This window comes from Adiantum capillus-veneris, chromosome 17, assembly GCF_014529385.1.
Source record: "Adiantum capillus-veneris isolate H3 chromosome 17, ASM1452938v2, whole genome shotgun sequence".
NCBI classification, from domain to species: Eukaryota; Viridiplantae; Streptophyta; class Polypodiopsida; order Polypodiales; family Pteridaceae; genus Adiantum; species Adiantum capillus-veneris.
In genome coordinates, this window is record NC_140947.1 from 111,400,183 (window position 1) to 111,418,121 (window position 17,939).

Consider the following 17,939-nt stretch of genomic DNA (forward strand, 5'->3'; position numbering starts at 1 on the left):
TAAGACTCCACCATTTATATGTGTACACCTGTAAGGTATGAAAGATCATACCTTTGTTTTTCTAAAGTTCACTATGAGCCCTCTCTATGTACAAAAGTTGTCAAGAGCCTTGAGTTGTCGCTGTAAGCGTTCCTATGATTTAGAGATCAAAACTATGTCATTAGCATGAACCATTATATGTACTAGCATAAAGCATGATATGTAATGGCGTACCTCCAAGGTCTGCAACCTCCCAGACCAATGGTGCTAGTAATAGGGTTCAATAAGCCTTCTGGCATCCTACTCTCCCCATTACTTGCTCATATAAAGAATACATAGCCCATGTCATTTGTGAAGGTACACCCAAGCTCTAGAGGCGCTGAAGAGCCTCACGCAAAACTGTATCACATGCTTTGCGGAAGCCCACAAAGTAGCAATGCAGTCTCTTCTTCTGTGCTTTTCCCCCATCAAATGAGGCAACACAAAATGAAGATGTGATCTATAATAGAGAAGGCTCGTCTAAAACCTTCTTGGCCGAGGGTTTTGAGTCTCTCCATCTCCGCACATGAGTTGAGCTCTAGCCTCTACCTCAAGTACTGCTTAGTAGAGTTTAGCCATGGTGTAACCTATCATGATGGTCCTATAATTCCTTGGGTCCAACATGTCACCAAACTTGTGGATAGGCACAATAGTATGTTTAGCTCACTCCTCTAGGAAGCCCTCCGCCATAGCCTTGTTGAAGATGGGTGCAATCAACGAGGCTATGGTGTCAACTGTGTAAATTAGGTGCTCCCTCTATAGCCACGTGTGTTTAGTAGATATGTGGTGCTGTAGTCGGCGTATGTGGTGTTGTATTTGGCGTATGGCTTTGTGTTACCATATTTGTGGTGAAGAAAGAGGTCATAGCTTTGGGATTGAAGGCTGCCAAAGGAAATCATACAACCTCTTTGCATAATCATACCATGCCTGTGGGTCCTTAATTGGTGTGGTTGGGTGGGGCTCTCTATGAGTCCACCTGCTAGTCACACTATCAATGCTCATGAAGAGGTGGTAAGGCCCAAGCTCCTTTGCCTCCTTGAAAGCTCGCTGCTTGCGGCGTGTGAGAGTCTTTATCTGTTGTCTAGCCTCCTGCTTTGTAGTTTTCCCAAGACATCTTTGTGCTTGTAGGGTGTCGTAAAGCCCTTTGCATTTTTCATCATACCAATGGTTTTGTGGCATAGTGCCTTTGGGTGGGGTTTTTTCTTTTTTTTTTTTGGGGGGGGGGGGGGGGGGGGGGGTACGTCCGGTGTGAGTAGTGTGTAGAAAGGAGTTGAGGGCTGATGTGTGTAAGACAGATGAGACTACACGGTGAGTGTGGAAAATGGTGCAAATGGGTCGAGGCGACAAAGGCACACATGAACCTCTATTGAGCATATAGGGGCTAGTTCTCATGTGAAGTGGATAGTAGAGTTTGGAGGAGGTGTAGTAGATGTGTGGGTGATGGTGGCTCCGATGAAAGAAAGAGAGAGGTAGGCATGGTCGGCTCTGATGGAGATGCGTGGGCTGGTGAAAGAGCTAGTGAGATTTATAGCCTCTCGAGGTCCCATAATATAATCCACTATCGAGCAACCCCCCCCCGCACGCCGTCCCCGTCTACGACCCCATGTACCATGCATGTCAAACCTCTATACGTAGGCCAAAGTGCCATCCCATTATATATAACAAGAAGGTGTTGGGAGTCCAATGTAAGTAAATGGCGTCCATAGGTAGTGGGACGAGCTTTGTCGCATAGGCCGACAGAGACTGCATTAGAGGATTCAAATCACTTTGGCTCGACATGCATGATGCCTAGTCAGACTACTAACCATGGAGGAGATTGATGAGATCCGCCAACAACCGATAATGGATCTCCTATGATTTTGCTCTTTTGAGGATTGTACACCCTGCTCACCTTGTACGAGCCTTTATATCAGCTCTTATGCATTATATCCCCACACCCACACACCCACATTGTGTTGTACTAGACCTCGATCACTACTTTCACTCCCCTACTCATATTCTACATAGTTCTAGCTAGCTGCTTAGTTCACATCTCGCAGTTTAGGATTCTATAGCTCACATGTAGCAGTTTAGGATTCTATAGTATCCCTTTTTCAGTACCTTTTTATCTTTGGTACTCAGACGTTGTATCTGATCCATTGCGTTGTAGCTTTTTGGTCTCATAGGTCATTTTGGCCTTTTGAAGACGTTAATATAACATTTTCATTTCATTTTTTATTTCTCTCTCTCTCTCTCTCTCTCTCTCAAGATTTTTCACATAGGAAAATTGCTACATGCATGCTTAAAGTTTTAACCCACAATGGCTCACTTGTGGCATCCATCATGTACATGTCAAACATCTTTTGAAGCTTACCCGAGTCTACTATTCACATGCCTAGCATCATGTTAATCATACCCAAATGGGGGTTTTGTCAAGTAAGAATTATGTTAGGTTTTGATGTGCTTGTATTGTGTAGGTTGCAAACTTAGGAAACGTGTAAGTATATACACACTACAAAAAGTGGTGTTCTAGATTAAATTAAAATGTTGAAATGTGATTTTGTCTTTGAAAAATCTGGCTTGATACATATGGAAAAGTATAGAAATGTTGGTTATGATACCAACATCCATTCTACCCGGAATCTATGGCCGAAAAGAGACGTGGCATGATAGGGCAAATCAAGCCCTTGAATTGTGTTGTAAACTTGGGGTGTGTGAATTTTGAGCACAAAAGAAAAGGCACAATCGCCTCTTCATGCTTCCCTTAATCTGCAAAAGTCCTCCCTTCCCCATTCCCACGCAGTGCCCGTCCCCCTGGCTGGGCTCAACTTGCTCGCCTTCACTCTTGCAGGGCTACCCTCGGCCCCTTGCCACTTCCAGGTCCGAGAGAGAGACAGAGAGAGAACGAGCTCTCTCTCGCCCGTGCGGAGCTCTCTCCTCCTCGTGCTCTTCCTCCCCTCCCTAGCCTCAGTGTCATGTTTCTCTCCCTATCATGCCGGTTGAGAGAGAGAGAGAGAGAGAGAGAGAGAGAGCGCGTGTTTATCATCTTGCAAACACAGAAAATCACATAGTCAGCCCTGACAGCGCCGCTCTTGCATCGCCCCTCTCCGCCTGCAAACTAACACACGCTCTCTGTCCTCAAAAAAATCTCCCACTTTTGAACATCTTTCTCTAGGCTATTTCCTGCTGAGCCCCACCCCCGCGTCAGTTTGCGCGCTTCCCACGTCTGCGCCTCCATGTGTCGCTGTCCGATTTTTGCAAGCATACAATTTCCCTGAATTTGTGAAGACGAAATTTTAAATAATGAAGCAATCCATCTCCAAAGCCTACATAACCAACCGAAATCCTAGTTTTAGCATTTAATGTCACAAGCACAAGCAGGGGCATTTTGGGAATTCGTGAGAAAACAATGGGAAATTTTAAAATTTGAGGGGTATTTTGGAGATTTTCACAAGTCAGACGGATATTTTGTTAATTTTTCTTTTATAAAATGAAGCTTAATTTTGGGTTTCCACACTATTTTTTTCTTCTCCCCTTGCGATCGAGCGGTACTTTGGAAATTGAAAACAACACGATATTAAGCTAACACATTTTTCCCGAGCACTACTACCCTCGAAAAAAATCACCGCTCCTTTGAACCCGAAAAAATCTCTCTCTTTTCGTCTCTCTATTGCGTCAACGCGCCATATCCATGTGACAAACTCTTTCCACTTACTTTAGCTTTCATCTAAACTTTTAAAAAAGCATCTTGGCAGATTCTTATGAACAGAAATGAAAAGAAGATCGTGGTGACATATTTGGTGTGACCTCAAGGTGAACCATCCTACGCATGGCCCTTTCTCGATGGTACGCGGCCCTTGCCCAACCATGTTTCATGGCTAATATTTGGAAGAGATAAGCACCTCCCCGTGTGGGGCCCTCTAGTGTCCTTCTCGTATAAGCAAAAAGCATGGGCATTTTGTAATGTCCAAAGAGATACGGCTGTATGTAACTATGGTTCTTGGGCAATCTAAATCACAAGAAGTTTAGGACAAATTCTCACAATAATTCCCACATTATGACTTAACTCAACATCACGAGCTTCTGTGAGGGAGGCACGACATACCTAGCTAGGTACGATTGGGGGCAGGGGACCGCCGCCCCCACCGGGCCGGCGGTCCCCTGCCCCTAATCGTACCTAGCTAGGTATGCGGTGCCTCGCGAGCAGAAGCTCATGATGTTATGCATTTTATGAAAAACATTGAAAAAGTCTCCCTTTTCCTACATGAGAAAATTTATAAATCTTCTTGTGAATGCAATCTCAAGGTCACTTTGTTCTCGACAAAATCCGCCGGAACCCCTAGAGAAAGTCCTAATGGCTTGCAGATTTTCCAAGGTTAATTGAATATTTATACCTTGCACTTGCCATTCCTGCAAACTTCATAACCTATCCTAAGCTAGATACAGAAACTTTCTCTCTCTAGCTTAGTTAGAGAAATTCATGCTCGAATAATTTATTAGTCCCTCAAACATGCTCCAAAACTCTTTGGCTTTACAAGCGTCCTCCAGCCTTGCTATTCTCATTACGCTACCATCCCAATTTGACGTTCATGGAGTGTTCTCTCTCTTTATGAGAGAGAAAATCAGGTTCTAAGCCACAAATTTTCTTTTCTAACTTTGTTAGTCCTTTTTAGAGAAGTAAAAGGAATTTTACTAAATAAAATTCAATATGGCTCTTACAAAAATACAATTACGGTGATAATAAAGTCTCATCGTTTAACATTGATTGTTTTACATATTTTGTTAGTTTAGTTAATTGTAGATTGCACGCAAATTTTGGTTAAAATGAATAAGTTGCAGCTTATTAAAGAAGAAAAAAAAGCTCAAAAAGAGGAATGCAAGGGTTTTTGTTCTATAGATAGCTCTTATATCAAAGAAACTAGTAGTTGAACCTACTTAACAAACCTTCTTGAAAATAAACATCACTTCTTCTCCAATTATCAAAAACACATGAGCAAGGACTTACCAAAAAGTTGTTTTCAATCTATATATATTTGTCGTCAGAGCGTGCAGTGAAAGAGAAATATGAACATCTTTCTCTGATAAAATTTGGCTGTTATAAGTCCATATCTCCCACAATAGATACACAAAACATCTGGTCAATTCTGTTGGGTAGCAATGTCGAGTTTTCCTTGTTGAGTAGTAGCTCGATCACCATGAGCTCTTAAACTAGTGTCACTGGTAACAAGGTCAGGGAATCTCAATCTTGAAGATGTTGAGTACTCTGTTGTAAAGTAGGTAGAAGATTCTACCAAGTAGTACCACGAGTAGAGGAAACAAGGGATTGGTATAGAGTGAGTGTTGTAGGTTGAGTGGAGTCTCTCAAGATCAAGGATTTGACCAAGGGTAACCACCTCATATAGATTGCAAAGGTAACCCCAAACCTTATGTGTTGATCAAAATGATGTAGGAAGTGAAACCACAAAATCTACCCAGTTGATGCAAAGGTAGAAAAACACCTTGCGGTTCTCGTTCCAAGTATTGACCATAATTTTCACAAGAACTGATGATAAAGTACCAGATATAGTAAATAATAAGCTAGTTGAAGAGGTAGGAGTCACCAATGGAGGAGTAGTAGTTGAGGAAGCCAAAATAGAAAGGTGTCAGGTTGTTGTGATCCATAAGTGTATCCCACAAGTTGGTCGCCCTAAGAATAACCATGATCATCATCTTTCAAAATGTAAAGTTGGAACTGTCCAACTTTGACGCATATCATCAAATTAAAGCGTACCAATAAATAGCATCTTGCACCCAAATCTCCTCAAAATTTAACAAGCTACAAACTTCTGAGGGATTTCAATATACCCTACAATCACAGTGAACCGCAATTGGAATACCCCCCTCTATTGGTTGTCATTGTCTTGCTAGCGCAACCATCACAGTGGTGTGCAACCTTTCCCATCACACTCCAAGCCCACAGGATCGTGCAACCGATGGTGTGGTGGGGAGGAAACCATATACGATTGTGAAGTTGGCTACACTATTGTTGCGGAAAAGCTATTATGACCAATAGGTGGATGTTATTATGGTGGTATGTTAGAGGATGGAGACATAGTGGGCCCACACAGGCTTTGATTCATCCTTCTATTATGGTTCTACATTGCTCCTGCTCTGTGAGTCCTTTTTTCATTATCTCTGTGGCTACGATCCCTGCTTTATTCATCCTCTTTGTCATGGTCTCTTTGTCTACCATACCGTCTCTCATGTGGATCATGTCTATTGCAATCTCCATCATGGTGTCAATCATGTTTATTGCAAGCTCCATCATCATCCCTTCTATGATTTCATTGTATCTATCCATGCGATCATCATGCTCTCTGTGATTCCTTCAATCATTACCCTTGTGGAAAGGCCTTCTATATTCATCCTCTCTTTCATAGTCCTAAACATTATCCTTTGTGTTGTTCTCTTGTCATACCAGTTAGTCATCCTTTCCCGCAACAAGCAATTTCCCCTTGTTGGTTCTCATTGGCAAAGTTGTCATCACACTGGTGCAATCTCCATCATCGTGTCGATCATGTGTGATGGGATCTCCATCATCATCTCTTATGTGACTTCATTGTACCTATCCATGCGTTCATCATGCTCTATGTGAGTCTTTTGATTATTGTCCTTGTGGCCACGATCCCTTCTATATTCATCCTCTTTGTCATGGACCTATGTTGCTCTTGCTTTGTGAGTCCTTCAATGATTATCCTAGTGGATACAACCCTTCTATATTCATCTTCTTTGTCATGGTCTCTTTGTCTCTTATACCTTCGAAGTCTCACATTGATCATGTCCACATCAATCTCCATCATCATGTTGATCATCTCTATTGGATCTCCATCATCATCCCTTCTCCGACCTTAGTATATTCATCCCTACAATCAACATGCTCTATGTTTTGGTGTCTAAATGACTTGAAACTTCATGGTTAGGCTTTGTTGGGAATTGTGAAGCTGATGGCTTGGTTCTGGTTTGGAAATGTGAAAAAGGTACATGGATTGCAATCCTTGTTTGGTCACATGTGGAGGTGAAACTTTGGAGTCATGTTCCTGATGGCCTATCCTAGCATAGTAGTGGAATCTTTTCAAATTTGGATTTATATTTCCTAAGTTTTCTCAATTTCTCAGTTTATGGCCCAATTTTGTCGACTTTTTTCATATTGGTTTTTTGGAGCCCACTTTGATTGATCCTTGTGGCTAGTGTGTATTGATTCTAGTTAATCTGATGCTTTGAGGTTGGCCTTCACCCGCAAGGCTACCTACCTGTCAAGTTCCACTTCATTCTGAGTCTATTTGAACATTCTGTCAGAGCTGACAAATTTTTCCCACTTGGCAAGCATTTCTTGAATTCTTTTTGAACTTGAAGCATTTTAAAAACTCACTTTACTCTTGAAGTCTCTGCTTATGGGGAAAAAACCCGAATTTGTACTTACCACTCTGATATTGCACATCTCTTGGAAATCAAACAACTTCGCACCAATTTCTTGACTACGTGATGATCTTTACCCCTGCAAGCACTATGGACTTTGACTCTACTAAATTTTCCCCTGAGGTACCTGGATCATAATCCATGTTTAATTGGACCCAATTTGCACCAAACTTGAGGGGAAAGTTCCCGACAAGTCCTTTAAGCTATTGGTCACACTCTTTTGGAGTTTGGATCAATTTTTCTTCGCATGGGTCAAAATGACCATTTGTAGAGTGAAATCCCAAAATTTTATGGTTTTTCAGTCTATAGGAGTCCATTTTTGCCAAAGATTACAAGGTGACTCCTCCATGTTGTGATCTATCTCCAAGTCAAGTTTTGCATGAATCCGACATAGTAGGGTGCATGGATCGCGATCCATGTGTTGGGCAAGATTTTTCAACTACGATTGGTATAGTGATTAGGTGCATCTGAGAGCATTCAACAAAAAATTTATTTTGAATTATGAGGTGGAAAAACATGGATCCCGATCCATGTTCCACCCCCAATTTGGACTTTAGTGGTATGGCTGGATTCTGTACTGCTTTGGGAGCTCACTAGTGAAATCTTTTTGAGTTTTGACTTTATTTACGTCCCTTAATGGCCCTTGTTAGTTTGCTCAAGCCTCGACTTTGATTTGATTCAGGTAGCCAGTCTGATGTTTTTTGTACAGTGTAAGCTACATACATTTGTTCATGGGTGATAAAAGAGCATACCTGTCAAATTTGGTGGTTTGTGGAGGCTCTGAATGCTTGTGGTAAGCAAAAGCATGGCAGGTTTGCTCTAGGTCACAAAAGATCTCTCTCTCTCTCTCTCTCTCTCTCTCTCTCTCTCTCTCTCTCTCTCTCTCTCTCTCTCTCTCTCTCTCTCAAATGAAAACGAGCCCTAATTTGCCTATATGTGCCCAACCTAACTAGAGCGCCAAGTGCATACTTACCTTTCTTGCCCTGATTTCCCATGGTATATCACTTGCGGCTTAGATGGCTCGTCATTTGGATACTTAGTTGTTGATTGTGCTTGATTTTGCAAGTTTGACTAGTCATAAGTTGGCCCAAAATTTGACTTGTGCCAATCCTTCCAAATTTGACATGCTTGAAACTCTTGCTTTGTTGATCCAACATAAGCTTTCACAACTTGATTCCAACTTTCTTGATTCACTTTATTAAATTTTTATCCTTATCAGCTAAAACTATTAAAAGTTATTATTATTCGGTCAAAAATTAGCCAAAATTATTCCACACTCATATATATATATACTCTCACTCTAGGTAGCATGTTTGTCAAAAATTGTTGATATGGATTATTCTTATGGCTGAGAAGAGGCAAATCCATATAAAAAGCAACCAAAAGGAAAAAAATTAAGCAAAAAAACATACTTTGTACACTATACACATGAATTCTCAACATCTTGCAGCTTAAGATCTTACAATAGGCTGCTACTACTCCACCCTTCCTATTCTGAGTCATCCCGAATGATGGTTTGTGCAAGGCCATGAAATATGCCCCTATTATGCCAACGGAAGAGATGCAAGGGTTAACAACATGATGTGCAAGATGCAGGTACTGAACGGATTGTTTAGTGGCTTTTGATGGCGAGGTTCCATCTAAACTACATGGTCCGAATAAAAGCTTTTGAAGATGGTGCGGTTTGTCCTTGATTGTTGTTTTGGTAAGTACCATTGGCCTTATTTTTGTGGTTGGTGTTTGCTTTGCTACCCACTTGTACTTTGGTTGTGACCCGATAGATGGGCTAGTTTTCGTACTGATTGCTTTGGTCTCCATTGCCATTTTGTCTTGGGAGTTTAGTGTTGACCGCTAGTTTGCACTTTATAATCCATTTATACTTGGGTTGGCTTGGTTTGGGGAAGGAGCTTAGTGAAGCGAGCTTTTTTTCCCCCTCCACCTTTGCTGCTCACTAGCGCCTGTTAACCCTCACGGACATCCTATCACCTTCGACGGACACCTTATTATTTATTTGATTGAGTCATGGACTGGGCTTGTCGGTCCAATAGGTGTGTCAGTGAACACCGATGAGAGGCGCACCACTTATCTTATTTTTAAAGTAGTTTTGCAATGACCGGCCACTGTGGGCGCCCATGTGTGAATGGGTCAGACTCTTATAAAAGGTCCATTTGACCTAAAATCCTCATTCTCTGAGGAGTAAGCTAAGAAGTGATCTTGCTCCATCTCTGTCTCCTTATCCTTCGTGTGCTCACACGTGTGTGTGTGTGTGTATGCTTGAGAGAGAGAGAGAGAGAGAGAGAGAGAGAGAGAGAGAGAGAGAGAGAGAGAGAGAGAGAGAGAGCATTGCGGCAGCAACAAAACGTTTGAGCGCGGCATCAATGGCGGTTCCTTCTTCTTAGTAGCACAGGATCCTTCATGACAGAAGCATTGAAGGGTAAGTGACACACCATTGTTTCTTTGAGCTTGCTAGGACTATCTAGTTGTGTGCTTGCAGCCTTTCGCACTAAAGCTTGAGGAGCACTCAGTGCTACCTCTGGAAGCCTTTCTTCCATCTGTTTTCATGCTTTTGTCTGAGTTTGTGTAGATATGCTAAGTGACTAAAATGCGCAGGTTTAGCAAGTTTGTTAGAATCTGTTAGTGTTGAAATGTGCAGGATTTTTGTTAGATTTGCTAAGATTTGTAATGTGTAGGTGTTAGTAGATATGCTAGTTAGTGTAGACAGTGAGTAGTAGAGTAGACAATGTGAAGGTGGACTGTACAATGAGTGTGCAGTGTATTGTGTTAGATAGTGTGTGAGTAGAGTTAATTAGTGTTAATTAGATGTGTTACTTGTAAGGAGATTAGACAGAGGTACAGAAAGCTGTTATGTGCCCGTGTGAGCTCGACGTCCACGTGCAATATTATCCACCCAAAAAAAGTTTTTTTGAATTTATTTTTTAAAAAATTAATTAAAAAAGACGCTCGGGATATCTCGGACTAAAAAGAAAACTCAAAAAAAAAAAGAAAATTAAAAAATCTCACTTTGAAAGGAAGGGATTGGGATCTTCCCCCAAGCCCAAGCCCATGCCCAGGCCTCAGTCCTCAGTCCTCTGATTTACTATACACACTACTTTATATATAAAGACTAGGATCTCAAGTGAAGGGAGGGCTTGCATGTGGGACAAGTTCCTCAAGTCCTCCACCATCCCCTTCACATTTGCCCTTGGGACTTACTAATTCTAGCCTTCTCCTCGACTAGAAAAAAACTGCTTTTAGGATTCCTAGGGCTGTACGTAACCAAATCGAGGGTTGTAAAGCACGAGACATCCCTCTAGCCAAAACACTTGTTTTGAGCTATCACACGCTATATTATGTGGCTTGGTTAAAAAAAAGGACCATAAAAACAAAAACATTAAGGGTAAAATTGGGTTGTAAACACCTAAAAAAACTAGATGAGCGGCCTTCATGGGCACTCACCAACACTCCTAGAGTGTTGAGGTCACATGCACCTATGCTCTGGTTGTGTGCTAGAGGACGAGCACATAGAGAGTGTCTCCGTTTACGCGGGCACTCATTATTCCTCAACCTTAGGCTCTAGGCCCTCAGCGGGAACCCAAGGTAGTACCACTTAGGACCCACATATTGCGTCTAGTGACTCTTTTTCTGACTACAACGTCATGGAAGATTACTCAATGCCTAATCCCGATAGTTCGAGCCAAGCCATGCATGCCATGGGTCCACGGTCAAGGCTGAGCGTGCTTAGCCGCTTGAAGGAAACTTTTAATAGAGCCACTCGCTCCGAACATGGAGCTAACGAGTTAAATGGAGGGGGTGGGGAAGTAAATTTGCCATTCATGAACAATGTAGACCCCATTCTCCTGGAGAGTGTGCACGTGAATACTCCTGGAGAGTGTGAATACTTCATTCCATGCACCCCCTGACTCTTCAGAGCTATTCCCCTCCGAGGTTATATTACATGATGGTAGAAGCCTTGCCGAAGTGCAAGAGGTTGAACGATATATCATTGGGGCTAGGGAAAAGGAAATCGAGAGCCTACACAAGGTGGAGCAATGGAGAGAGCTTAAGGCGAAGGCCCCTATGTCAACATCCATGCTAATCAAGCAATCGAGTGCTCCTGGATTAGCAACCACTAAGGGTCAACCCATAGAGAGCCACATTGCATTCAATTCAAAGGACACCCCTAGCACCTCAATCCTAGATAGAGCGTTTCTAAATGAGAATTGGGAGTATGAACTACAAACAAAAAATCTAACCGACCTATACACAGGTCACGCCTACCACGTGGGTTGGTTAGATATTCTACAATCCACAACGGGTGCTACTAGCGTAGAGGATCAACAACAAAGAGTTTGTGATGTCATCCATAGGATTATTGAGCTGGAGAGGCAGAATAAGGGGATCCACATGCCTTCAACGGGTCTCATGAGATTCTTGGATACAGGGAAGGCTAAGCAACCAACCTTATTGCAAATGGAGACTCCCTCGGTAAGTCCGATGGATCCTCCATATGTTGTTTCTCCAGGGGTCTTAGTACAATCTGAGACCACAAGTGATAGATTTACCTTTCCAAGTTAAGCTCATCTTTCTCTTGATGACACCATAGCTACCATGCCTACCCAAGTGATGGGCATGCCAAGAAACACGCCATGGACCTCATTTGTTAGTAAAGCACCACTACATGGTAGCCCAATGCCTGCAATAGTACCCACAAGTGTGTATCAATCATATGCACCTGTCATAATAATCAATATCTAATTCTCCTAAATGATTTTCTCATATTAAACTGATCATTTAATGTGGGGAAGTGCCAAGGGAGAAAAAGCTAGAATATAGGTTAAGTTAGCAGACCGGCCACAGTAGGGATCCAAAGGAGGGAAAATAGGGATCCAAAGGGGGGGCCATCTGCAAAAGAGCCATGTGAAACAATGGGCCAAAAAGACCCTAAGGTTCAGCCCATTAAGACTTCCAAAATGCTAAGGTTCCAAAATTCAAAGGTTGTGTCCAAAGGTCAACCCTAGGGAAAATTGGATGCTTAGTGTGTGCCCAAAAAGTCTTTCTACATCCCTACATGGGAGGGGGCGAGCCCCAAAGCTAGGGGATGAGAGAGAAAGCCACACACACACACACAGGCTCCCTTTACACAAAGGGAATGAGGGACACATGTCAGCTCCCTAGGCCAGATGCCCACAAGGTGTGCCCAATTCCTATTGGAAGACCCTTGAAGTGAACCAATGAGAATTAAGCTAGAGTAAATCTAGTTTAATTAATTTAAAAACATTTAATAAAAGAAACCAATGAGAATTAAGTCTCCTAGAAGACTATTGGGCAGTCTCCCAAGGGATCCAATGAGCATTCAGGAGCCCCATGGCTTGCCTGATTCCTATTGGCCAGGAGGCAAAGGGGTCCAATGAGAGTTTAGTTTAATTATTTAATTACCTAAAGCTCTCACAAAAGGGGAAAGGGGGACACATGTCTAAAGGCTATCACTTATGCTGCTTAATTCCTATTGGCTTGACCTGGGGAGGTCCAATGAGGCAAAGGCCAGACTTATTTAGCAGCTAGGGCTCGCCCAAGAGAGGGGGGGGCTGATTTTTGCTTGGCATTGACACACACACTCTCACACTTGACCATGTGTGAAGGGAAAATACTCTATCTCCTCCCAAGCTTTAATGGAGAGCTCATCACCTACTCCAAGCTTGTGAGATAGAAGCCTACATCAACACTCTCTTGGCATGTGGATGCAAATCCAACCAAGAGCCAAGCTTCAATGCATGCTCATCTTCTCTACCAAGCTAATTACTAAGCTAAGCTATGCTAATATGAGTGATTATGTGAGGAGATGTACTTCTTTCTCGTAAGATACTTCTTTTTCCTCTCAATCTACTCTCATACCCTGCTAGCTCTCACCATCTTCGAAGGTGTGTGAGGTCTTGGGTCTGAGAACGGGGATAATTCAAGTTGTGTTTGATTAAGTGTTTTGCTTGGTGTATGAAGCTTCCATCTTCATTGCACTAGCTAGTCTTGAAGGAACACAAAGAATTGTATTGTACAATGTCTCTCTTGATGGGAGAAACCATAATACAAAGCCTTTTGGAGGGGGGACCGGCTCCATGCAAATCCGGTCCTCAACTGTTGTCAATAGCTTAATTGCTCTCTCTTTTGAAAGTATTGTCGATGCTATCTAACTAGGTGTTATGCTTTTTGTTGCTCTCTCCACCCAAGCACTCTTGTAATTCTCATTAGGAATCTATTCTAATGAAATGCCCACTATGTTCATGCTAATTTCCGCTACACATAAGATTTTAGGCCATTAAATGTTACATTGGTATCAGAGCTCAAGGTTTCTCTTTTCTTGCTCAAGAAGGGAGGTCCTCAAGCTAGCTACAAATGGTTGGTATTATTAATTGCCTGTGAGTAAGTAGAATAGGGATTTTTCAGCCTTGCAGTGCGCCTGCCTTTGTGCAGTTAACGGGGCATCACCGTCGAGAGCTATGGTCTTAATAGTGGAGTCCTACGGGGCTTGCCTACGGCTTAACCACTATTGAGCTATTAGAAGCTTGACAGGAGTCGGTGCTGTTTTGGTGTCGAAAGACCCTCTCTTCTATTCCTTGAAATTAATGGTATTCGAGCCGCGGGTACAGTAGCTTGAGTGCTTTTTCTAAAGGGGTAAAGAGGAGTAGCAACTAGGGCTTGAAGTGCCAAAGTACACCTAAAAAGTTTACACCTAAAAGTTGTTAGAATGGCTGACAATAGTAAAGGGAGTGAAATTAATGTTGATAACTTTGATTTTGCTCATGAGCAAGCTACTAATGATGCTTCAATGTTTGTTAACTATTTTGTTTCTAGGCTTCAACAAGCCATGGGCAATCCATCTCTCCAAAGTGAAGTGCAACGGCAGCTCCGTGCTCACGGGATTCTCCAAGCTCATCACCATGACGAGAGAACACCTAGGAAGCCTCCTTGTGAGACTACCAAAAGAGGTCTCTCTCCGATTCGGGAAGAAGAAGAGAATCCATATGAAGGGCTCAAGAACTTACTTCTTGATGATGCATCTCCTTCCCAAAGGAGAACTCAAGAGCCTCCACCGAAGGAACGAGAAAGAAGCGAGTCTCCCGCCACCTCGGCGGAGATGGCTCCACGAAGACGGCGGGCTAAACGCTCTCCATCACCACCAAAGCGGAGAAGACCATCACACTCTTCTCCACGCCATAATTCAAAGAGGGATGATAAAAAGCAAGAGAAGAAAAAGGCGAGAAAGAGGACACCCTCTTCTCCATCTTCTTCATCCTCTTCCTCTTATGAAAGCTATGGTGAAGACGACAAAGATCAAGACAAGAAAAAGGCGAGAAAGAGGTCACCCTCTTCTCCACCTTCTTCAAATTCTTCATCTTCTGAAGAAAGTGATGGTGCAACTTTTGAACCATCAAAAAGAAGAGGCCATAGGAAATCCTATGCCGCATGGAAGAGGTCGTCCAAGCTGAAGAAATTCAAAGAGGGAGGGAAGAGCATCTCTTTCCTTACCTATGATGGCACCTTCGGTGCTACAGACAAAGTTTTGGCCTTTATCCAGCAATTCGATGCGGCGTTTGGAGATGAGGGCTTCACGGAGTCCTCTAAGCTACGCCATGTAGCTATGCACTTTCAAAAGTCCGCCAGACAATGGTGGTCTAGCCTACGAGCCAACGGTGAAGCTCCACGAACATGGAAGGCTTTAAGAGCTTCCATTATGAAGCAGTTTTTGGCCACCGATGCCAAAGACAAAGTACTCACCGAATGGCGAAGCTTAAAGCTCTCTCCCAATGAATCCATCCACAAATATGTAGACAAGTTTTGGGACCTACAACTCAAAGCCACTGTCTTCAAAAAGTTGGATTTTGGAGAGCAAAAGCAACAATTTTGTGCGGGCTTAACCGAAGAAATGGCGGAGTATGTCAACTCCCAAAGGCCACGTACCATATCGGCGGTAATACACCATACTATGGTGGCCTCGCGAATCAATTTCCAAACGGGGGGTAAAAGAAATAATAAGCCCCCGGAAAACAAGGGTTCCAATGAGCCTAAGGGGAAGGACAATGTCCAAAAGTCTCCTAAGGGCAATTCCAACAAAGCTAAAGAGAAGGGAGTTTACAAAGGAAAGAATAAACTCTCTCCTGAAGAGCTTGAGCGTTATCGTAAAGATAACCGGTGTTTCAAGTGCGGCGAACAAGGGCATGCGTACCGCGCTTGTCCCCAAAAGAACAACCGCCAAGATCCTCCTAGAGCTTCTTTGGTTGAAATCCAAGAGGAGGAGATTCATCAAACTCACCACAAAGGATCTCCTCTATGCCATGCTTGGGGAAAGGTAAGAGAACATGATGCTTTTATTCTCTTTGACCCTGGTTCTACTCACAATTTCATATCTATGGAGTTAGCCACCAAGCTAGGCATACAATCCTACGAGATGGGAGATATCCTACCCGCAGACAGTGCCTTCAAGGGCAAGAAGCTTCAGTCACTCCCTTAATCGGGAAATTGAGGCTTCATGTCCAAGGCTATGTGGACAAAGAGGACTTCTTTATCTCTCCTCTCAAGCATGAGGATGTAATCCTAGGGGCACCATGGTTTGACCGCCTGGCTGCCCATGTTAAATTTCCTGAAAGGAGAATCTCCTTTAAGTTCAGGGAAAAGGACATGTATATAGATGCTAGGGAGATGGGTAACACCATCCCCATTGTACATACACCAGCTTTCAACAAGTCAATAAAGAGCTCTATTTCCGTGTACATGATTTTTGTTAAAGATTCTCAAAATGAACCTAATGCTTTAGCAAAAGAAAATAAAAGCAACCAAAAGGAATTAGAGTTATCCAATTTTCTCAAGGGGTTTCAAGATGTCTTTATTGACGACATCCCTTGTGAGCTACCTCCTAAACGAGGTAATGACGACCATGCAATTGAACTTCTTCCAGGAAGTTCACCGCCTAACAAACCTCCTTATAGAGTTTCTCAAGCTCAACAAGAGGAGATTATGCGGCAAGTGCATGAGTTAATTGAGAAGGGCATGGTTAGGCCTAGCTCATCTCCATTTTGCTCACCTGTGCTATTAGTGCAAAAGAAAGACGGCACATATCGTATGTGTGTCGACTATAGAGCACTAAATAGGATCACTATCAAGAATAGGTTTCCCGTTCCACGGGTAGAAGACCTATTTGATAAGCTACAAGGATCGACCTACTTCAGTAGGATTGACCTAAAAAGTGGCTATCATCAAATAAGGATAGTTGATCAAGACATTGTAAAGACCGCATTTCGTACTACATTTGGTCTTTACGAATACATTGTCATGCCTTTTGGCTTGACTAATGCACCAGCCACATTTAACCGCTTGATGGAGAAGCTGTTCAGGCCTCATCGAACCTTCACTGGAGTGTTCTTTGATGATATTATCATCTACTCTAATTCATTGGAGGAACACAAGCAACACCTCCAGGTAATATTTCAAGTTTTAAGAGAGAATAAACTTTATGTTAATCGAAAAAAAAGTGAATTTTTCTTGCAAGAGATTCAATATTTAGGTCACATTATCTCTCAAGATGGAATCCAAATGGATCCATCTAAGTTAGAGGTAATAAAAGGATGGCCTAAACCAAGGAATCTTCATGAACTAAGAAGCTTTATAGGTATGTGTGCATACTATAGACGCTTCATAGAAAAGTTCTCACAAATTGCGGGACCATTACATGACCTAACAAAGAAAAATGTTAGGTATACGTGGTCTGCTAAGGAGAACAATGCTTTCGAAAAGCTTAAAGAAAAGCTTATCTCTCAACCTGTGCTTACACTACCGGATCTCTCAAAACCATTTGAGGTCCAATGTGATGCTTGTGGTGATTGCCTTGGGGCTGTTCTGCTCCAAGAAGGGCACGCCATAGGCTATGAGAGTCGAAGGCTCGACCCTGTTGAGCAAGCTCTAGGCATATACGAAAAAGAACTCCTTGCAGTTCTACATGCCTTAGACTCATGGAAGCACTATTTATTGGGGACTCCTTTCATTCTGCGAACGGATCACCAAAGTCTTAAGTACTTCATGACGCAGACCAAGCTCTCCGACAAACAAATGAGGTGGGCAAATTTCCTTTCGCAATTTCATTTTCATATTGCTCACATTGCTGGCAAGCATAATCAAGTAGCCGATGCACTCTCAAGACGCCCGAGAGTGAATGCGGTTTCCATAGCAACTCACAATGATCTATCTTCAATGATAGATGAGTATGCTATTGATCCCGATTTTAGAGATGTGATTTCAGCCCTTGCATTAGGGAAGAAAGAAGAACCATTTACTTTACAAGATGGTTATCTTCTCTATGGCAATAGACTATGCGTTACTAACTCACTACGTGAGAAAGTAATGTATGAATCTCATGCTCCCCCATATGCAGGGCATAGAGGGATTCAGTCTACCCTAAAGGGAATTGAAACATATTTCTATTGGCCTACCATGAAAGTGAA